This window comes from Cricetulus griseus, chromosome 2 (assembly GCF_003668045.3).
Source record: "Cricetulus griseus strain 17A/GY chromosome 2, alternate assembly CriGri-PICRH-1.0, whole genome shotgun sequence".
Taxonomy (NCBI): Eukaryota; Metazoa; Chordata; class Mammalia; order Rodentia; family Cricetidae; genus Cricetulus; species Cricetulus griseus.
This window is the reverse complement of record NC_048595.1, coordinates 440472352-440496123: the sequence shown is the minus strand read 5'-3', so window position 1 is coordinate 440496123 and position 23772 is coordinate 440472352. Positions and strand designations below refer to the sequence as shown.

Below are 23772 nucleotides of genomic sequence, written 5' to 3'. Positions count from 1 at the left end.
ATTATAACAGAAAAAAGCATGAGGATCCGAGTTCTAATCCCTAGCAAAATCCCGGTGTGGTGATGCCCTTCTGTAACCCAGTTCTTCTGTGATGAGATGAGAGACAAGAGACAGGAGAATCCACAGCAGCTTGTAGGCCAGTTAACCGGGAGTATGGGCAAGCAACAAGGAATCCCTGTCTCAAATAAGGTAGTAGTATTATTGTCCCTTGATCTCCGCACACATGATGTGGCATGGCTGTATTCACACTTAACACAAATGTGCACACACAAACACTCACACAAAACAAACAAACAAACAAACAAACAAAAAACAAACAAACCCCCCAAAAACCAAAACAAAAAAAAACCAACTAAGATTCCAGTGTGGACATGTGGAAGTGGAAGCCATTTTAAAGACCACCCCCACCCTACCCCCTCATTGTACTATTCCTGAACATCTGAAATTCAGCTGAATTTCCAAGCGTGTTTGTGCTCTCCATTGGAAGAGAAGCAACAGTTCCTGCGGTGTCTACAGTCTGTATTCGTGTTGCACGTAAAGCACCCTGAAGATGTTAGGAGAACAAAGCGAAGACAATGGAGATTTAAGTATTAAGTGCGATTCTTGTTAAATCACATGATGACAATTCACAGAAATTAGACTCCAGGAAAGAATGAACTCCGGACTTTTGAGATGATCCCTAACATGTTTTCGACTTTTCCCTCTCATTTATTAAATGTGCAGTAATATGCTATCTCTGGGAATGGGGATGGAGCAGAGGACTTGTAAATGCAATCTCCTGACAGAACGAAGCCTGTTTTATAGACAAATTGGTTGCAACCTTGTCGTTGAGGTCTGTCTCAGTCCTGCAGTGCTGTCCCCGCAGTCTGCTCTGGAGTGCTGGCTGTCACGTCCACATGGGACTCCAGGAAAACAAAACGGAATGGTCACTCTTTTTGTTGCTGTTGGTTTATTTCTTTGAGAAAGTCTTGCTACATAACTCAGGCTGGCCTTGAGTGTGGGTGATCCTCTCATTATCCCAGTGCTAGGGTTGCATTGTGATCCACACTTAAGGGGCCACTCTTTCTAAGTGCTTTTTGTTGTTCATTTTTTGTGGAAAAAGGGCCCCTTTCTTTACAGAGGTGGTGAGAATGACCGAGGGGCACACCCATCCCTCACTGTGAGGCAGCCCAGAATGCTAACTAGCCATGACTCTGAAGAAAAAGGTTCACTCAGAGACAAGGGGAGACTGTCAAGATGGAATGCTCTGGCTAAAGAACAGACTTAACTGAAGACACCACACAGCAAGAGGGTCCTCCTGAGTCTTAGGCAAATGTCAGGGGGTAGGTCTCTCCCACCTTTGGCTCCTGCTTTCGGGTTGTTCGTCAGTGTTTCTCCCAGGCACAGGGGTATCTCCCCTTTCCACTGATATACCCCAGATGACCTTACTGGGGTCCACATGCCAACCCAGTGGTAGATGGACAGCCCAGATGGCACAGCTCTGCAAATCCCTCAAGACCCTACAGGATCTACCAGTATGAAGGAGGAAATTACTCACCCAAGAGCCCCAATAACTGGACAAAATTATTCTCCAAAAACAAAGACCACCCCCCACCCCCCGTGTTCTATGTGTTTCCTGGTTTTGCTCTGGTTCCTCTATGAGTTGTGACATCATGGGCACAGCAGACAGGTGAAGAATTTTTCTCTTCTTAGTTCTAAAAATAAATTCTATAAATAAATTCTAAAAATAAGTTCTGTAAATAAATTCATTTCCCCATATATATCTATGCATGTGTAAATATATGTGTGTGTACATGCTAGTGATCATGCAGACCCATATATATGTATATATAATATATACTCATATATACACACATATATATGTATATATAATATATACTCATATATACACACATATATGTATATATAATATATACTCATATATACACACATATATGTATATATAATATATACTCATATATACACACATATATATGTATATATAATATATACTCATATATACACACATATATATGTATATATAATATATACTCATGTATACACACATATAAAATGCTGCTTTCTTTTAATGTGAATGAACATGCATATCCAGAGCCAAGCTTTCTGGCCAGGGCCCCTGGCAACTAGGTTTGGTCAGGTCTTCTGTGTAGACTAAAAGATGGAGACATGCAAGTTAGAACTCTGGGGCTCAGAGCCACTGCGCTTCTGTGCCCATGAGCACTTACTGTTAGCATCTGTGAATATACAGCTAGTTAGTATTTGGGGAGTGCAAATTCTATTCCGTGCTTTAAGAAGAGCTTGGTGGCCAGCCCCTCGCTGGGGCACCAGAAGGGTTTCTCAATTTCACTCCCCATTGCCCACGGTTCTGTGAAATGAACTGGATGATCTGTGCATGGAGCGTGGCAGCTTCTCCAGGCCTGGGTTTGGAGACCTTCATTGGGAGCAAAAAAACTTCCACTTCTCCGGAAGCCTCCACACCTCTGCGTTTGGCATTCATAAGCTATGGATCGTTTGCTGAAAATGATGTTTTATTGATTTGGGTTTTAGAAACAGTACTTCCACCTTCTGGTGGTTATAAAAACATACATTTGGGCTTTTCAGTGTGCATCCAATAGCTAGTTTTAGCATGCTTCACTGGCCCCTAAGGTCCAGGCTGACCTCTTCCTGTCCCTGTCAGGAGAGGCTCCTTCCTGAATGCACTTTATTAACAACAGTCCAGGCTGCCCTCAGCCAAAGACCTTGCCCCCAGGCAGAGGGCAGCACTCTGAATCTGCTCTCCCTGCTCTTAGGCTCTCAAACACTTAGTCAAAGTCTCCAGTGCTTAGACAAATAAACTCCTCTCCCAACTGCCCATTCATTATTCCTGACAGCAGAGCCCTGCTGGAGAAGGACACTAGAGGGCTGCCTCTGAGTCATGGAGCTGTGACAACATCCAAAGGGGATTGCTCAGAAGTCCTGAGAGCCAGGGAGAAAAGCAAGTAGCTGGTATGAGGTGCTCAGACACCTAGCTGAGATGATGAGCTTGACTTTTATGCTGTACTCGATGGTACGGGGAGCCCCAAAAGATGCTGGCACCTGAGACTCTTCCCTGTACATTCCAATCCTCATCAAAACTGGTTGACTTTGGGGGTTGGAGGGCTGGCTCTGGCATTAAAAGCACTTGCAGCTCTTGCAGAGGACCTGGGTTTGGTGCCTAGCACCTTCCTGATGGCTCACAAACACCTGTAACTTCAGTGTGACCACGCATCTTACAGTGAGGAAGAAGCCTCAAGTGGTTCCACTCATTTGTAAGGGGAACAGTCTTTCCTAGACATGATGGTCAATGACCAGTGATGGAGGGCACAGTTCAGTTTAGTGGGAAACCCTGAGCTCTGATGCTACAGAGCTCCGTGCAAGCCTGGAACCCGCCTGTGACTAGCCAATGAGCATCTGGTCGCTATTTGGTGGCTCAGTAAGCAGGGAGCTGCACGGGTAGTTGGGATAGAAGTGGTGTGAGGAGGAGGATGGCATGGCAGGAGGACACAGTGGACGCCAAGGCCCTGAGATGAGTGCCTAGAGTCATCAACACAGCCAAGGGGTCTGTGTGACGGAAGAGAGCTGGGACAAAGGCTTGGGACTGGCTAGAGAGCGCTTAGCTGGTGATTGTGAGTCGACAGGAGTCAGGGACCTTTGAACAGACTATATCATGGTCAGGCTCGAATGAGGAAAGGGACATTATGGCAGCCATGTTGGGAGAGGACTGGAAGGTCAAGGATGGAAGGATCTGGGCAAGAATGGATGGGAACTTGACCTAGGATGACAGCACAGGCTGACTAGGGGTGCTTAAAATCAGTCTCCACTGTGCCATAGGATTTGCTGAAGGACTGGATAGAAAGGGGGAGGGGAAGAACGAGGAAGGAGAAGAAGAAAGTAGGAAGTGAAGAAAGACAGCACTCAAGGCTGTTGACTTAGCTACCTAGTACCTTGTGAGATCTTGGTGTCTGCAATGTGTCACCTCGGGGGAATGGTGTCCTATTGTGGTCATAGTTTTCAGTGTTGGTCTCTGCTACTAGCAGATCTGGCGCTCAGCAACAGCTGCAGCCACCCACGTCAGCCTTGGTGAGTGGAAGTCCGTGTTGTTGTTCCCATCTCTGTCACCATGGTCACTTTGTTCATGGCCTATTGGTCAATGACAGGAATCACTGGGGAAAGCAGTTGACTGTCCACAGAATGGGTCATCCTATTTGGAAAGGGGCTTGATTATTGAACTCCTCCTCAGCTGAAGTCACCTTTCAGAGAACATTTACATGGGCACAAGCATCCTCACATCCTTTGTCCATCTGAAGAGATCTAGCCACATACTTCTTCCCCAGATGCCTTTCTCAACAATTTCCTTATCACGCTCTTTCCAAGTCCCTGACCATCCTGCCAATCCATTGGCTACAGCCCATGAATCAGTGGACAATCATGCATCGGTTCATTTTCTCCTTCCAAAAATTTTGTATGACCACGTATTCTGTCTGAAGTTCAGCCACTGTGAAGATTTCCCTTCTCCAGTATCTGTCAAGGTTGTTCCAGAAAAGGGTTCTAAGAGGATTCCCCGGCAGTTGTCCACTTCTGGGTGCTGCCTGCATATCTTGAAGAACCATCTGAAAGCCAGGCTCTCATTTTTCCTTCCTCAGTCAGCCAATCATAAGGCCCATGCTTGGGAGCAGAAGGCATTGTAACAGAAGTAGAAAACAGACATTTGCACAAATTCAGGGTTGCTATTTCTGTAACAGAACCAGGACCAAATGCAACTTGGAGAGAAAGAGTTTATTTGGCTTCCATATCCTGGGTCACAGTTCATCGAGGGAAGCCAAGGCAGGAACTCAAGGCAAGAGCCTGGAGGCAGGAGCTGAAGCAGACACTAAGGGAGCAGTGCTTCTTACTGGCTTGCTCGTCACAGCTTTTCCTGCCTTCTTTCTTCTAGCACTCAGGACCATCTGCCACTCACAGAGGGATGGGCCCATCCACATCAACCATTAATCAAGAAAACAGCCACAGTCCTACCTACAAGCCAACAGGCTGGGCTTCCATCTTCCATCTTCTCAGGTGATGCTAACCTTGGTTAACACAAAACTAACCAGGATAATTCCCTTTTTGGAAAGGGGCAGAGACGGAAGAGGGTATGGGGCATGGGCAAGAAGATCAGGAGCCTGCTTTTGCTGCACTGCGTGTGACACTCCCTTAGACACCCACAAGGTGTCTACAAATCTCAGTGTGGATGGGAGATTGTGAGCCCTGCTTCAAAGGCTCCTGAGTCTGAAGGAAGGGTGTGACTGCTCTTCCTTCCCGGCTACCATTCCAGATGTGCACGTGGGATACCCGAAGCCTTTCCAGTAGCCTCTATGCCCATCTGGCTCACCAGTGTACTCTGACTCCCACCCCTGGCCACTGCCCTAAAGGTCTCTCTGACACAGGGGTCTAGTACTGCTTAGCCTACATGAGCTGCTCAGGTAGGAGATAACATTTAGACTAAAACTCAGAGGCGAGAAGGACTGAGCAGAAGCCCATGTGAGGTCTGAGAAGGTGAGCTGAACCTTTTCACAGCTGGGCATGTCAGGGACTGGGAAGCCCGAAGGAGTCCTGGCAGGTGAAATTGGACAGATTGCCAAAGCTTATTTTCTCAGCCCACGGAAATTTTTACATTTTGACTTTTTTTCTTACAATGGCTTCCATTCACAAATTACTGATTGGTACTTATATCCATAGAAACTTCCTAAAGCCAAGGGCTGCCTTGCACTCCTTTATGGGCATTCAGTTTGTAGACTGTTCTTCCAGTCATCTGCAGAAACAAGTGGCTCCTGCTGACAGAGTCTCCCAGTGGAGGAAGACTGAAGAGGGTACACAAGAGGATCGCCACAAAGAAGCCACTTTGGATGTAACTTCCCCTGACAATGAACCCGAAGTTACTTTTGACAAAGCAATTAGAGATGAAGCAGTAGAACATATTAGGCGTTTGAAGGATGAAATGGTGGCTCATTGGATAGGGGACAGGCCCAGAAGGCCGCCCAATACAAGAGGTCATAATGGAGCAAGCCAAGGTTGTCTGGAAGTTTCATGAAAAAGAAGATTTGGAGAAGTGGATGGTGACTTCTGATAAGACAATTGGAGGCAGAAGTGAAATTTTCTTGAAAATGGCCAAGAACAATCAAAGTGCCTGCTCTATGGAACTCTGAGCTCCAGGCCCCTCAAGTTGGAAACAGTAGCCAGAGTGGATATTGTGCAATGTTATCCATGATTCTACGGGGGGGGGGGGTGTTTTTGAGAGGAAGCAGTCTTATGATTGGTCCCTGTTCAATACTCTGTATCTCTGAGTCCGTGGGGATGGCCGGCCTTGGATGGTGAATATCAAGCAAGATACAGACTTGCTTCGGAGGAAAAATCAGATATACAGTTACTTCATGTTCTGGGGTGGGGGGTACTGGCAGGAAGTCAAGATTCCGTTCTCCAAATTTTTCTTCTCAAGTCAAGGAAGGATATGAGATGTCCAGAGCCCACTTGTACTTGACAAGATCTCTTCTATAGGATTCACCCTGGCAGATAAGCTGGATAGACCATTCTTTCTGGAAATAGATTTTATTGGTGTGTTTACTGATCCAGCCCATACAGAAGAATTTGCTTATGAGAATTCTCCAGCTTTTAGCCCAGGACTTTTCAAATATTGAACAGGGGGCAGACTTGAGTAAACTGAATAGTGGTCACAAAATACACAATAAGGCCTTTCTGTCTACCGCTTTAAAACAAAACAAAACAAAACAAAACTCAGAGGCAAGCCCTCCTACATGTTCATCCCTCTCTGCCAGCCACACTCCAGTAGCCTAGGAATGAACAGAATAACAACGAGAATGAGATTCCTTAAGCTCGGCTGAGGGAGTCTTGTGGGTTTTCTCATTTAACACTCCCACCTATCTGGGAAGGGATTCGGATTTGTCTCACACCTTACAGGTCCCGAAATCGACACTTTGGAAATTAAGTATTAGGTGAGGGTATAGTCTCAAGGTCAAGAGGTCAAAAACCCTCAGGCTTCATCTTTTGGCTCCTTTAGTAAAATCGGGACCCAGATCCCAGCCACTGTAACCGTGGTTCTTGGACAATGATACCAGCATCGTTTGAACACTCAATTAGGAATGAAGATTCTTAGAGCCCACATGAATGCTTTGCATGAAAAACGGAGCCCAGAACCATTGGATGAATATCCTCAGTTTCCACTGAGGTTCTAGTTGTATCTGGGATCACTAGGCTGCACAGCCCTACACTGCTTCAGTCTATGGAGAGGCCATTCCCTTGACTATAATGCCTATTATCCCTGGGTCAACCGAATGGACCCTTGTTCCTACTGCATGTTTATCTCTCAGGCCCTGGAAAACCTCTTCTGCCTCTAAGCTTTGAAGGTGTCCCTTCTTGTTACTTCCCAAGGATGCTGTTGTCACAGGGCACAGTTCCCATGTCCTATCCATTGCTTTGCATGCCTGTAACCCTGCTAAGCTGACAGTGGCAGGCATGGGGGATGGCCTATGATTTCACCTCTTGAATGTTCAGAACTGATACAGATTTCTTAACCATCAATATCAATATCACTTACCTGGGCAAGAAACTTTAAACCTGAAAGGCTTTAATTTTTGAGATGGCACCTTATTCTATAGGCTCGTGTCAAATGCACTAGGTAGCCCAGGCTGGTGTAGAGATTGCTGCCAATCCTCCTGTTTTAGCCTCCGAGTGCTGGGATTACAGGCATAAGTCACCAGTTCAAGACTGAAGATTCATTGGAAGTTCTATTTGAGCTGGGTTTTCCCTGGTGGCTCCACAGAGTTTGGCTGAGTTTTCAGTTAGTCAGCTTTCCAGCACTATAACAAAACACCTTAGAGAATAAATTTATAAAGAGAACAGATACATTTTGACTCCATTTTAGAGACTTCAGTTAACCATTGGTGGGCCCCCTTGCTGACGACTCATGGAAGCACAATGTTCTCACTTTGACTCCTGCTGCTGAGATAAAATCCCCAACAAAAAACAATTTAGAGGATAAAGGGTCTCTTTGGTTTGTAATCCCAGGTTACGGTCCATCACTGTTGGGATGGCAAGGCAAGAACTTGGTCACGTGACATCCACAGTCAAGAATGGAGAGATCGAGCACACAGGCTTGCATTCACCTTTCTCTTCTCTTACACAGCCCAGGACCTAACACCTAGGATGCTGCCCTCTTTTAGACCTTGTCTTGTTTTGTCACACAAAGACAATCCCACACAGACACGCCAACAGGCCAATCTGATCTAGACAATGCCTCTCTGAGACGCTCTCCCCAGGTGGTCATGGCCCAGGTTGTTAGCATGTAGTAATATGGTTCTTGTTAGGTCTATGGTCAGAACGGGCACGATGGCATTCCTGGCGATTGTATTGGCTAGGTAGTCAAAGTCAAGAACAAGTCAAGACTTCCTAACGAATGTCTCTGACTCGAGGGACTAAGTCACATTTCAAAGGGTGTGGATACAGGGACCTCAGCTGCAATTGATTGGCCACAGTGTATAAGGGAGTCTGTGCTCACAGGATACATGTTTGATTCTGGTTTTGCAGTGATGGGTTTTCTCAGTAGGTAATAAAGAGACCTATTATATGATTTTAAAAATACTATAAAAAAACTCAAACAACCACAATACAAACCTTTGGGCAGAAATATATATTTCTTGAGGTAAAGTCTCACACTGTAGCCCAGGCTGGCCTGACATTCACTATGTATCCTAGGATGGCCTTGAACTTGAGAGTCTCCTACCCAGCCTCCTAGTGCTGAGATTACAGGCACAAGCTACCACCCTTAGCCTAGAAGTATTTTACAAATCTGCCTTATTCAAGCAATGTTCAGTAAACAAACAGTGCATGAAACAAAGTAAAGAGATTTTAAAAAGCCACTGGGGGTGGAGACAGTCCCGGAGCCTCTGTGTGCACAGGTGTCAATGAGGTTTCACAAGTGGGTGTCTTGGTTATCGAGCCTTGGGAGCAGTGTCCTGAGATATGGAACAAGAAGGCAAATAGATCTATACCTTGGCATGAAAGAAGGGGCGTGAGGTTGCCCTATCCTCTGGGGTCTCAGACGAGGGTCTGATGGGTAAACAATGGCTGTTTGTTCACGTCGGCTGTGTGGCCAACAAGAATGCTTGTTGGACCTGCAGGTGCTTGGTCATGTGGAACTCATGGTTGACTTATTACTGTGTGTGTGTGTGTCTGTGTGTGTGTGTGTATGTGTGTGTGTCTGTGTGTGTGTGTGTGTCTATGTGTCTGTGTGTGTGTGTGTGTGTGTATGTGCGTGTGTCTGTGTGTGTGTGCGTGTGTGTGCGTGTGTCTGTGTGTGTGTGCGTGTGTGTGCGTGTGTCTGTGTGTGGATGGTGTGTGTGTCTATGTGTGTGTGTGTGTGTGTGTGTATGTGTGTATGTGTGTGTGTGTGAGTGTGTGTATGTGTGTGTGTCTGTGTGTCTGTGTGTGAGTGTGTGTGTGTATGTGTGTGTATGGTGTGTGTGTTGTGTGTGTGTGTGTCTGTGTGTGAGTGTGTGTGTGTATGGTGTGTGTGTCTGTGTGTGTATGGTGTGTGTGTATGTGTGTGTGTGTGTATGTGTGTGAGTGTCTGTGTGTGTCTGTGTGTGTGTATGTGTGTGTATGTGTGTGTGTCTCTGTGTGTGTGTGTGTGTGTGTGTGTGTGTATGTGTGTGTGTATGGTGTGCGTGTCTGTGTGTGTCTGTGTGTGTATGGTGTGTGTGTGTCTGTGTGTGTCTGTGTGTGTGTCTGTGTGTGTGTGTCTGTGTGTGTGTGTATGTGTGTGTCTCTGTGTGTGTGTGTGTGTGTGTGTGTGTGTGCGCGTGTACATGTTCACATTAGATATTTGTGTATGCATCATGTGTGATGTTGAGTGTCTTCTCCAATTGCTCTCCACCTAATTTTTTGAGATGGTCTTACACTGAACTGGGCACTCGTCAGTTCAGCCAGACCGGAGACTAACAAGCCCCGGAGATTCTCCTCTCTACTGCCTCCCCAGAGCTGGCACTACTAGGTATGTGCCGATCACTTGTGAATGCTGCGGACCCGAACTCAGGTCCTTGTTCTTAAACCTCAAAGTACTTTTCTGATTGAAATGTCACCTCAGCTCCAGAAGGACCCTCATAAGAGAAGGGGATGGGGAGGTGGCAGCTAACTGAGGCTGAGGCAGAGGCTCAATCTTGGGTCTCCTGTTGTCACCAGATGCAGGAGATTCTCAGGGGGACTTGCTCTGGCCCCTCCCCACCTACCTGAGGACTGGCTCACATGATCACCTGAACTTCTTTTTTTGCTTCAAGAACAGTAACTCATGTTTTCCAACAAAAGATTGGTTTAACTAATTCCTTCCCCAAGAAAAGCAAACAGGGCACTTCACACTTGAAGGAAACAAAACAAAATTTGATTAGAACACTGAATTAAGAGCAATTCGTAGCCCAATGCCATGATTAAAATTATTCACGCATCATTACCAGCAATTTAAAAAACAAATCAAAATAAAACAATGATAAGATAAAAATCTGTGAATGGTACAAGATGCTAAAAATTTGCATGTTGGATAAACATGGAAGAAAATATTTGGAATTCATCTGACAAGCAAACAAAGTGAGCAGTTAAAAACTGGTAAGGACTACAAAGAGATTCCACAAAAGAAGTACAAGTTGACAATGTAGGAAAAGATAGCCCATTTGGGAATGTTAGGTCACAGGGAGTATGTCTTGGACAGGATTGGGGGGTACCCCCTTCCTCTCTCTCTTGGCTTCTGGATTGTTGTTGTAAGGATAGTTTTGTCCCCCCTCCCAGGTGACATGGTGCCTTGACCCTGCCACAGGGCCAACTGACCAAGGACAAAACTATCCAAAGCTATGAGCCAAAACCTTTTCCCTTTATCATTGGATCATCTGGAGTATTTTGTTATAGCATGGAAAGCCGACACAACCCTCCAGCTGGCTCTGAGGCTCCTACACACCACACTATTTGACAGCTAATGTCACTATGCCTTCTCTTTCTCATAATTAGGGCAAGCTCCACTTCATGCAATTTCACTGTTTGATATGGAAGGCTCCATTTGTTCTTCTACATTTACATGGTAGACTAGCTACAATGAGCCAGGGAGGGGACACGTGGCATCCGTGGAGTAGAGGAACTGAAGAATGGACAATCAGATTGCTCCCAGAGGAGCAGACAGTTGAGGTGGGCTCTGAGGTTGCCGACAGGGTGAGGGAGGGAATGCACATTCTTTGGGCTGCCCTTGTTTTACAGGTTCTGTTTCTGTTGCTGTGATAACACATGCCAACAAAAAAGCGCCTTAGTGGAGAAAGGGTTTATTTCATCTCCATTTCAGGTTACAGTCCATCATTGCAGGGAGGCTGAGGCTGCAAGAGCTTAAAACAGCTGGTCACATCACATCCACAGTCAAGAGCAGAGAGAAATGAATGCATGCACACTCAATTGCATGCTTGTGCTCAGCTCCATTTCTCAACTCTTACACATATCAGGACCCACTGTTCAAAGTGAGCTGGTGTTTCTTCCATCACTTCAGACAATCCCACTCAGACATGGCCACAGCCAACCAGTGTAGACAATCCCAAGTTGGGCCTCCCTTTCCAGGTGATTCTAAATGTGTCAAGGTGACAATAATGCTACTGATGACATTGTGAGACAATAGACTGGAGCCCTGCTTCTAGTTTCCTGTTTTAAACGCCTGTGTTACTTCGACTCCCAACAGTGAGGACTTGAGTGACTTGGCATCAGGAGAGAGGGTGCTACTGTGGTAACAGGGAATGTTAGCCCGTGGCCATTCAGAGGATGGGAGTGAAGAGACTACTGACCACACAGACAAGGCATGGAGCCTGCCCAGCAGAGAAAGCTTCCTCTACTACTTGTGTTAAAGTTACCACAGCACAGGCCTCTGAAGAAAGTAGGGGAGTATCACTGTAAAATTCCCAAGTTCTCACTTGCCAACTCTAGGTGAGGGGCTTGCCTGGCACAGCTGACAGGTTCGTATGCAATGGGTGCACGAATGAATGGGATGAGCCTGTGCAAGCATTGGAGCAGATACTGTCTGCAGTCTCCTACTGTCACCATTCTCATGTCACCTGCAGATTTCGAGCTGTCACCATCTGCACCTCTGCCCGCTTGCTAGATAGTTGCAGATGTCCTGAAAGCTTCGGCCACACCCCAGCCCTGACTGTGGAGCTGTCAAGTAAATGCCTGCCACTTTCACCCTCTTGTGGACTGCTTGGCATGACCCCAGTTGGCTCTGAGTTTCCCAGAGCCTGAGGCTGCGGTTGCCGTGTTGGGGAGTCACTTGATAACACGCCAGCCTCCCGCCTGTCCGTATCTCATATCTTCCTCCCATACCAGTGCTTCCTCCTAGTGCAGGCGCGGCAACTGAACTCTTATCTCTGCTTCTCCTTCTTGGGGCCATCTGAGATGTGTGGCCAAGCCAGAAGCTGAAGCACGCCCTTCACAACAGTGGCACATCTGGGTGATGAATGGAGTGTGTGAGCTGGGACACAGGCCTGGAGGTGAGAGGTGGATGCTGGCTGTACTTCCTGCCTGGGAATCTCCTGGGGCCATCCTGGCTGCCTGGCATTGGAGATGTGCCTGCTACCTTGTACAGGGACTGTATGTGGAAAGGGCTTTGTGACTAGCATAACTCCTCTCAGGGTTCCCTTAGAGTGATTTGGGATGAGCAAGGAGTGCCATCACCAGGGACAAGGGGACAGGGAAACTGCCCATTGTTTTCATTGTTGCATTTTGACCACCTGGAGCCATCTTAGAGGCAAACCAGATGCAAAGCAGTTGACTGAGTGAAATGTGTCCTCCACCTGCTTTGTGTCCTGCGCCCCAAGCAGTGGGAAGTCCTGTGATAGCAAGATTCCTCACGGTATTAGTCAGGGTTCTCTGGAGAAACAGTACTTACAAAATGAATCTATCTATCTATCTATCTATCTATCTATCTATCTATCTATCTATCTAGTGAGAAGGCAGCGAGCAGGTCTTCCATGTCCTTGTATAGGCTTCCAGAAGAAGGTGTAGCTCAGATTAGAGGTGGGTTTCCCCAGCTCAAGTGATCTGGATTAAAGGTATGTCTTCCTACCTATAGATCTGGATTAGAAGTGAATCTTCTCACTTCAAATTGAGCAAAAATCCCACACAGTGTGGCCCCCATTTCTAGGTCTTGGTTAACTACAGATGTAGTCAAGTTGACAACCAAGAATAGTCATCACAATCACCATTCCTGGTGCCTGCATCTGACCAGACCTCTGACCAGATTTCATATTGTGGAAATAACTCTACGGATTGCATTTTCTGTAAATTTTAGTAAAGTTATATTTCTGTTCTTTTGGCTGTTTTAATTTTGTCCCATTCCCTAGGAAGTGTCCCTTTTATAGTACATGGCATGAGCTTGCAGAGACAGAATCTACAGAAAGAGTTGTCATCATTTCCTCTAGAATGTTTAATGAGCAGCTATCATCTGTGAGGCCATGAGCTTGGCACTGCTTCACTGATACGGAGTTAAAGGCCACACTTTTGCTGTCATGGAACTTACAGCTCACTTGTCTATTTGTCAGCCAGGAAAACAAAGCATTTCCCTGAGGAGGGTGGACTCCCAGACTGGCCACAGTAACCCCCATCTTCTGGTATTCTTGCCCTTACAGAGCCCTGACTTCACTAGATCATTGAAAAGTAGTTGTGTGCAGTTCTGAAACATTGCTTCTTTTCCTGGGCTGTCTCATGGCTTGCTCAGTCTGGAGGAAGCCAGTGCCCTGCTCAGAGGATACCAGCGAGCAAGTGAGGCACTGAGACTAGAGCATCGTGTAGCCTGCAAATGTAAATGATCCATCCTGGAGGCAGATCCTCCATCCCAGCCAAGCCTTCTGATGCTGTGAACCCTGGCTGAATGCTTACCGTCACAGTGTGACAGCCAGGCCATATGCAAACACCCAAGCCAGAGTACAGATGGAGTTTCTGTCCCACCTGGTCCCACAGCTGTTTAGCTCAAAATACACAGAGACATATTAATTATAAACTGTTTCACCGATGGCTTAGGCTTCTTACTGCCTAGCTGTCTCTTAATTATTAAGCCATTTCTATTGAACTGTGTATCTCCATGGGGTTTTGGCTTACCGGAGAATACTCCAGCATGTTACTCTTTTAGAAGCTACATGGCATTTTCCTGGCAGCTTCTTAGTCCCTTCCTCTCCCCCAAACTCTCCTCATCTAGCAGCCCCACCTTCCCGCCTGGCCTCTGGCCAACCAGTGTTCCATCCATCAACCAATAAGAGAAACAGATATACAGAAGGACATCTCCCATCACCAGAGAAACTTGATGATAGGATGGGAGCTCATTAGTGACAGAATGAGGGCTTGGTTGTAAGCTGTTGAGTTTGAGATCCATTTGTTTCACAGGAACAGATCAGCCACACATATCCTGTGACAAAGTGGATGGAGAATGAGATGAGTTCTCTGGAAGGAACGGACAGGCCAAAGGAACTGAAGCACGTAGTACATCCTCTCAGGGACCGGATTCTTAAAAGGGATTTGCTTGTTTCTGAATGCCAGAGTGTCCACTGAGCCTCCTCCATATCTTTGTGGGTTGATCTTAACTGACAATTTGACTGGATTTGGAACCACTTAGGAGACACACCTGTCTGAATGTGGGCGGCGCCATCCCCTAGGCTGGGCTCCTAAATTGAATAAAGAGGTGAAAGCAAGCTGAGCACCCCCATGTATCTTTCTCTGCTTCGTGACTGTGGCTGCTGCAGTGACCCGCTGCCTCCCGTGTCTGTCACCATGCCTTCCCTGCCGTAATAGGCTATCCCTTCAAACTGTAGCCAAAATACACCTGTTTTTCCTCATGTTGCTTTCGTCAGGTATTTTGTTCTAGCAACAGGCAGAGTAACTAATAAACCAAGGAACCAAGCATGTAAATATGTGTTAGGTATTCTTAGTTGAAGCTGCGTGCTGTTGATAGTGTCCCATGCCACATTAAAGCCCATGCTCTGGTCACATATGTCCCATCGTGTGTAACAACCAAAAAATGCCAATCAGTCAGCATGAAATGGTGATTAACTCCTGCCCTAGGAGCTGAGGAGTTATCTAAAGGCCGAGACAACTGGTCTTCCTGTATTACAGTTTCTATTGATTCTTCGTCCAGTGCTTCCCATTTCATTGTACTTATCTCAAAGAGATTGTGTTCAAACTACAGCACTTCTAAAGCTCCTTATAACTATTTGCGAAATAGTCCTTAGCCACTATTAATGCAGCGGCTTACAGTTCATGTTGGGGTGGCTTCAGAGACCTTGCAAAACCCTATAAAATGGAGAAGGCAGGCCAAGTGTGACATTCATTGCATCACTCTCCTCTTGACTGTGGGCACAGTGTGACCAATTGCTTCAAGCTCCCCTTGGTTTGACTTCCCTTCCATGATGAATTATACCTTGAACTCTGAGATAAAAATAAACCTTTCCACCCCTAAGCTGATTTTGTCATTTTTTAAAATTGCAGCAACAGGAAAATAAACTAAGGCAATGAGTACCAGGAGTGGGGCTATGGCTATGAAAAACCCTGACAGACAGTGTGGTTCATGGACCTGAAAACCCTGACAATGTGGTTCATAGACCTGAAAAACCCTGACAATGTGGTTCATAGACTTGAAAAACCCTGACAGTGTGGTTCATAGACCCTTGCAACTACTGGAATCAGTGCTGAGATTCGTGGACCATTCTTGTGGAAACCTGGAAGACAACAATGCTGAGAGAACTATACACAGAGGAGACCAGGCTCCCAAGGTTTCAGATAGGACCAAGGACTGGGTTTAGAGCCATTTATATATTTGCCAGGAATCTGGCTTCATTCTGCTCTTGTCCTGAGAACTGGAGTCAAGTTGAATTTAAAGATAATAGACTAATTTATTTGGTGTAGGGAACTTCAAAAGTAGCAGGTCCCTAAGGAAGCAGCTGTGATTGTTAAAGAGATCAGCAACACTGAAGAGAAACCCCGCTGCACTGTGTGGGGAACCTGTGCGGCATGACACAGAGAAGGCAAGCTGAGCATGGATGTTCATTGTTCTCTTCTTCCTGACTGTGGGCTTAATGTAATCAGCCACCATAAACCCCTTCCGCCTTGGTGCACCACTGTGATGGGCTATCCCTTGAACTTCGTGCCTACATAAACCCCTTTCTCCTTTAAGCTGATTTCATGGAGAATTTTTACTGCAGCAACAGGAGAAGGAATTAAGACCCCTCTTGGTCCCAGATGAGTTTGAGCAAAGGTGTATTTATATCACAAAGGAAAGCAACAGACAAACAGACTGTATGCGCTAACCACGGAAGGTATCGTGTGAGTCCTGGGAGAACCTAGTACAGGTTTGCAGTACTGGCTACTTAATCTGCAAGCCACTGCACAGAAGACCACCACAGGGCCCCTTTTAAAGACTGGAAGTTCAAAACTGGCAACAGTGAAGCAGTCAACCACACCCAGAGTCTTGAGAGCATGGGCCCTATAGCCTGTATAACTGTGCCCTTATAAACCAGACCTGATGCTAACAGCTTTCCCCTCTAGGCATAAGCAATGAAATCAATGGCTGGCTGTCCTGGCTTGACTCAGAGCAAAGTCAATCTCAGATCACCAGGATCCCAGAGTGACACTGGCCTTGAGTGTTGGGCCTTAGATGTTGAGTGGCTAGATCAGAATTATGACTCTGCCCTAGGCAGGCAACTGCACTGTGATCCAGTCCAGATCCTACAAAGGAGCTGGGCAACTGCACTGTGACCAGCAAGATACCTGGCTGGGCTGGTGAGCCCATTTAATAAACAGCTGGACAGCAAAGGGTACAAGTCACACCTGCTTTGTCTATGGTCCTTTCTACTTCCACTTGGTGGCCCTCTGCCTTGATTCCCCAGAAGCTACCCATATGCCTGGCTGCTTGTTCCCCAGGGCTCTCTGTTTCTGGTAGCCCTGAGTTCAGCACTTTACAGAAACACTAAGAATTGTGTATGTCTTTTCGTAAAGAGAGCTATGAGAGCTGTTCCTCTCCTTCTCAACATTGCATTAGTCCTCAGCTTGGTCTGGTGGGGCAAGAGACATCCAGATCCTGCCTGCAAGTCTGGGTAGCATCCCCCCCACCCCCGAGCATCCAGTCACTTTGCTGTCTGGACCAGGCCCAGTGAGTGCATTTACTGTCAGCAAGTCTGAGACGCTCATTCATTCCTTTCACAAATACTTATCGGGCAGCTACCAAATGCCAGACACTCTTCTAAGCCTTGCGGAGATAGAAAAGAATGGGCCAGACAAAAATACTCATTCTGACAGAGCATGATGGGAAGATAAGCAATAAATAGAGCAGTAAGTGCACAGCAAAGGTTCTGACAGCTCCTAAAGAGCTGGGCCAATAGCCAGTGCAGTCAGCATAGGGTACGGGGCGGAAGTGAGGGAGGAAATAAAAAGTCAAGCAAGGAGGCATGAGAGATGTTGGTAGAAGAGCTAGAATTTTACAGAGAGTTGGTTAGGGGAGGGATAGCTGGGATGCTGGGTGATTAGCATGGAGGAGTTTCAGGAGGCTAGGACCTGGGTGCAGGGCCTTAGATCTTGTGTGCATGAGAGCTGTGTAGTAACACGTGAGACAGGTGACACAGAAGAGTCCTTTGTGGTCATCCTAGTTTCATTTCTGCTGCAGTGATGAAATTCCCTGACAAAAACGACAAGGGAGAAGGGCCTTACTTTCCAGCTTGTAGTCTGTCATTATGAGGATGTCAAGGAAGCAGGGATCTAAAGCAGCTAGTCACAGCCACAGTCGAGAGCCGAGGGAAAGAATGTATGCACGTACCCACATTGGGGGTCCTCTCACCTCAATAAACTAAACAAAATACCCCCAAGACATGCCCACAGGCCAACCTGTTCTAGACGACCCCACCTTGTGACTTTCTTCCCAAGACATTCAAATAGACAATTTAACTTTCACAGTGGTCGTTGTCTTTCCCATACCCAGGCACTGACACTTGGGTATTAGGATCTTGTTCCCATGGTGCCTGCCTTACCTGTGCTGACATTATGTTGCTGTATTGTTGGTCCTTAGGGAGGGACTGTCCTTGCCTAGTGGGAGGCCTGGACAAAGGACGTTGTCCATACCTATGGCAGAGTTTGAGTCTTTATCATCTAGGGAATCCTGGTGCTTCTGCAGAGGAATCACTGAAGCAATTTGAAGGTCCAGGTACCTTCAAGGATGGCCCTTCAAAGTCCTTAGATACCATCCCAAGTGTCCCTAAGTGTGGAGAAACCAGAAGCATCTTCTAAGCTCCGTATGGTGCATTCTGAGTTCTGATATGACCACGCTATGGCTCTGCTATGTGGAGAACAGGGGGTTCTATTTCTTGGCCATAAAAGTTGGCCTTCCAGACTGGGATGGGTATCCTGGGTTGCCATCAGGTCCCTAGTCTGATGGCAGTGGGGAACAACTGAAGAATAGTAAAGAGGTCTGAGATTTCTGGCCATGTTGACAGCTGTTTCAATGTCTGGTAGAAGAGCGTGTGTGTGTGTGTGTGTGTGTGTGTGTGTGTGTGTGTGTGTGTGTGTGTATGTGTGTGTGTGTGTAAGAATGTCTCTCTGACTATAACTAGCTTCTACATGGATGAAATAGATTTGAGGACTTGTAAAAGAGAAATACAAATGAACGAGGTCTAAAATGAGGATACTGAGAGGCCAGAATACCATCCAGGGGGGCAGGATGCTCCATGAGGATTGGGAAGACAGAGACTCCTGCCAAGGTATCCCTGTGCCACCTCTAGGATGCAGCCTTTGTCTTCTTGGCTGTCATGATGGCTAAACTTTGATGTGCCTAAGTTTCAGGCTTCATGATGGTAGAAGGGGAAAGAGTGAACAAGAGGCAGGGCCCTGGAAGGCTAAACCGGAAGGGCGTTTCCTGGAAGCTGCCTTTCAGCTCTTCTGCTTTCACCTTTTAGCTAGAATTTAGTCACAGGGTCATGTTTAGCTTCAAGGGACCTTGGGAAAGACTGTTACAAACTGCACAGTAAGGAACCAGGGGTTCATTCTGAGGAAGAAGGGAGAACAGATATGGGAAGAGGTGGCCTGCATTCTCACCTCTGCTCCCAGCAATTTTGGTATCTTTACTGTGAGTCACAACTCAGTGGGTCATGGCAGAGCAAAGCTGGGGAAACAATGATTTCTCCCAGGAGTTAGGAACTGGATTTAGACTTGCACCAATCTCCTGCTGAAGCTGCCCCTGTGGGCAAGAATGCTTGAGAGCAGGTGTTGAAGCTGCAGCTGTGGGCAGGAAGGATGAGAGCAGGTATGGAAGCTGCAGTTGAGGGCAGGAAGGATGACAGCAGGTGTTGAAGCTGCTCCTGTGGGCAAGAATGCTTGAGAGCAGGTGTTGAAGCTGCAGCTGTGGCCACCAAAGCTTGAGAGCAGGTGCTGAAGCTGCAGCTGTGGACAGGAAGGATGAGAGCAGGTGCTGAAGCTGCAGCTGTGGGCAGGAAGGATGAGAGCAGGTGTGGAAGCTGCAGCTGTGGCCACCAAAGCTTGAGAGCAGGTGCTGGTTGTTTTGTCAGGGAGAGGGAGTTCAGGATGAAGGTTCTCTAGAGGAAAACAACCCTCAGAATTGTGTGTGTGTGTGTGTGTGTGTGTGTGTGTGTGTGTGTGTGTGTGTGTGTGTGTGTGTGTGTGTGTGTGTGTGTGTGTGTGTGTGTGTGTGTGGTAAGAGGGGATTCACTGTGTGTGTGTGTGTGTGTGTGTGTGTGTGTGTGTGTGTGTGTGTGGTAAGAGGGGATTCACTATGTGTGTGTGTGTGCGTGTTATAAGAGGGGATTCACTAGATCAGCTTACACATTAAGGTTTAGGTAGCCCAACAGTGGTTGTCTGCACACCAGAGAGTCTGAGAACACAAAAGCTACTCATTCTGTCCCACTCTGATGCAGAAAACCAGGAAGCATCTCTTTCCAGAGAGCAGTGGTCTTTGGTTCATGCCCACAGGCATTAGTGGAAGATGGAAATGGCAACAGTAGACACAGATGCACTTTCCTGAAAGGAGTGAAGCCGGGAAGGTCACATTGCTTTTTCCTCAGGCCCTTTTATGTCTGGGAAATCCATTGAAGGTTCTCCAACCCTGAGAGAGGGTCTCTTCTGTTCAATTCATCTTTCTTGGAGATCCCCACACAGGTGCACCCAGAGGCACTTCTCTTAGTTGCTTCCAGATCTCCTCAGTTGGCGGTCAAGATTGAGCAGAAACAGCACAAAACTGAGCTGTGGTGAACGAGTGTGGTGTTGTGGGGAGGCTCCTGTATTCAGTAGCATTTTGCTGTTTTCCTTTTAATTTTACATTTTTAAAAAATTCGCTATTTTTATTTTAAAATAACATTTATCCACTGGTGTGCATGGGTTCAGAGGACAACTTAAGATGTTGCTCAGTGGGTTATATCATACATTCTCTTCAAAGAAATGATTTGTGGTCAAAGAGACTTTGAAAATACTGAACACTCTAGGTTCCTCTTAGAGACAGACATCTCAATTCATACATTAGCAACAGAACTTTCAAGCCATCACTTTCTTCAGCTTTATTCATAGAAATCTCTCTTTTTATTAAGAGGACTAACAACTGTTAAAAAAAACTATACTATTTTTAGTTAAATTCTCACTCAAGCTTTAAAAATGAAAGTATCTTAAGACTGATTAGCAAATTGCGTTCCTTATATTTTTTCAGGAATGACTTTTTCGGGTATCTTCTTTACAGATAGAGTGGGTTAAGGGAAAATGAAGTCCTAGTTAGCATAATAGGAGTGGAGGGACATTTGGACACAGGAAGAGAGACCGCTGAGGTTATATGGTCTTATTTACCATCTTCTCTCCTTCCTGCATTTACTCAGTGTTTACGAAAAGTCAATCACACCAACACTTGTACAGTGTGGCAAGTTGCAGAAAGACTTCTCTGGGCCTGAGCTCAGTGGCAGAATTCTCAGCAGAGCTGGAAAAGCAGCCTACAAAGCAGGGCAATAAATTACCACACCTGTGTTAATAAGGAGGAAGACTGTGGCTGTCTGAGATCACCTTGGAGACTAATAGCAACCGCAGCCTGGTGATAACACACCAGGTGGGCAAGCTGAGGACCACGGGAGGCAGTGCTTCCTGGCCAAGTGAAGACGCTGCTATGGATTCAGAGTGGCTAGTGTTCAGCTTGCTGGGCTCTTCTGCACTCCTCACTAACATTGCTGATGATAAACAGAAGCTTTTCACCTTAGTTATTATGATCCTGTCACCTTGGGGGAGACTAGGCAAAATCTGAGCTTTATATAATGCATGTAGCTCATTAACATGAGTAATAGGAATAGAAATCTGCTCTCAGTAGATTTCAGTAACTGTGGTGGTTTGAAAAAATGCCCCCCCCCCCAACAAAGGTGGTGGCGCTATTAGGAGTGTGGCCTTGGTGAAGTAGTTGTGGCCTTGTTGAATTATGTGTGGTCTTGTTGGAGGACGTGTGTCACTGTGGGGATGGGATTTGAGGTCTCTTTTGCTCAAGCTTCAATTAGTATGACATTCAGTCTACTTCCTGTTGTCTGCATATCAACATGTAGCAACTCCTCCAGCACCATGTCTGCCGCCACGCCACCATGCTCCCCACCATGATGATAATGGACTAAACCTCTGAAACTGTGAGCCAACACCTCAGTTAAATGTCTTCCTTTATAAGAGTTGCCATGGTCATGGTGTCTTTTTTTTTTCAGATTTTTTTTATTTGAATTAGAAACACGATTGTTTTACATGACAATCCCAGTTCCCTTGTCCCTCCCATCCTCCCCTACCCCCCCAACTAAAACCCTACCTATCACATATCCTTTCTGCTCACCCTGGATGGTGAGGCCTTCCATAGGGTGTCATCAGAGTCTATCATACCCTTTGGGATAGGGCCTAGGCCCACCCCTGTGTGTCTTGGCTCAGGGAGTATTCCTCTATGTGAAATGGGCTCCCAAAGTCCACACCTGTGCTAGGGATAAATACTGAACAACTACAGGAGGTCCTGTAGATCTCCGAGGTTTCCTCACTGAAACCCATGTTCCTGGGTCTGGATCAGTTCCATGCTGGTATCCCAGCTATCAGTCTGAGGAGCAAGAGTTCCCCAATGTTCAGGTCAGCTGTTTCTGTGGGTTTCACTAGCCTGGTCTGGACCCCTTTACTCTTCACTAGTCCTTCTCTGCATCTGGATTCCAGCTCAGTTCAGTGATTAGTTGTGGGTGTCTGCTTCTACTTCCACCAGCTGCTGGATGAAGGCTATCGGGTGGCATATAAGTCAGTCATCAATCTCATTATCAGGGTAGGGCATTTAAGGTAGCCTCTCCTCTGTTGCTTAGATTGTTGGTTGGTGTCATCTTTGTAGATCTCTAGACATTTCCCTAGTGCCTGATTTCTCTGTAAACCTAAAATGTCTCCCTCTATTATGGTATCTCCATTCTTGTTTTCTTCTATTCTTCCCCCAACTCAACCTTTCTGCTCCCTCATGTCCTCCTCATCCCTCCTTTTCTGCCCTTCTCATTCTCCTAATGATGTCTCTTCACAGCAATAGAAACCCTAAGACAGTAACCTTCCCAAATGGTGGCTTTGTACAGATGTCCATCATTTATTGAATAAGGAAAGGTTCCTTTGTCATAAGGGGTCAGAATCCTCTGTGTTAGACTGTGTCCTTTAAGGAATGAATGGGAAGTATCAGGGGATACTCACTCTCTCTCTCTCTCTCTCTCTCTCTCTCTCTCTCTCTCTCTCTCACACACACACACACACACACACACACACACCTACCTGTGATGGACCATCTGAAAACTTGTGTTTCCACACAGAGTTTGGGAAGACAAAAGAAAGTAGAGAATCCTTCTGGGGCTCAAAGAGGTGACAACTCACCCTCTGCTGTGCAACCTGCATGCTCTTGAGGGTTTTTTTGTTTTTTTTTTTAAGTTTTCCGGACAGCAGCTGAGGTTTCCAAAGTAGTGTGTGTGTGTTTGTGTGTGTGTGTGTGTGTGTGTGTGTGTGTGTGTGTGTGTGTGTGTGTGTGAGAGAGAGAGAGAGAGAGAGAGAGAGAGAGAGAGAGAGAGAGAGAGATATCTTGGGTAGGAGGTTTTCCTTAGTTAAGAATCTGTCATTTGTCACAGACAAGATCATGTTTAGGTGAGATGTTTAATACATGCTCTCTGGTTATACCAATATTTTCCTGTGATCTTGGTAAAGTTTTGTGTCTAAAGGACTCCTTCTGGAGCATTAATCAATAATACTGTCTACTTTTTATCAAGCACTTAGCGAGCACCATTGGGCTAAGCACACACCATCACAATGAATTCCCTCAGTAGCTCAGAAATTAAACACCATTATTTCTGTGTTTAGTTGGGAAAATGAAGGCTTAGGGGAGTCATGTACTTAGCTCAGAGTGCTAGGCAGGGAAGAGGTGGGGTTTGAACCCAGATACTTGGACAGAGTGAGGTATCTACCTAGCAAGAATATTGGGGGCACAAGTTCCTAAAGGGAGCAGACCAGGGAAGAAGCATCTACTAGGTACAGCTGTTTTTCCTCTGCTTCTCATTTTACATGTTGCCCAAGCAATGCTGTACTATTATACATTAGATCTTAATGTCCTAACACCCATCTATAGAAGGCTTGGTCCCCAATAAAACATTGATGAGACCTTTGGGAGTTGGTTGGCTCATGAGGGCTGTGACTTCATCAATA

The 23772-nt window shown here is 46.3% G+C and overlaps 1 pseudogene; it reads left to right on the top strand.

Moving 5' to 3' along the window:
• The first annotated feature begins 5545 nt into the window (after positions 1 to 5545).
• LOC100769163 lies at positions 5546 to 6689 on the top strand (annotated as a pseudogene).
• The last annotated feature ends 17083 nt before the right edge of the window (positions 6690 to 23772 follow it).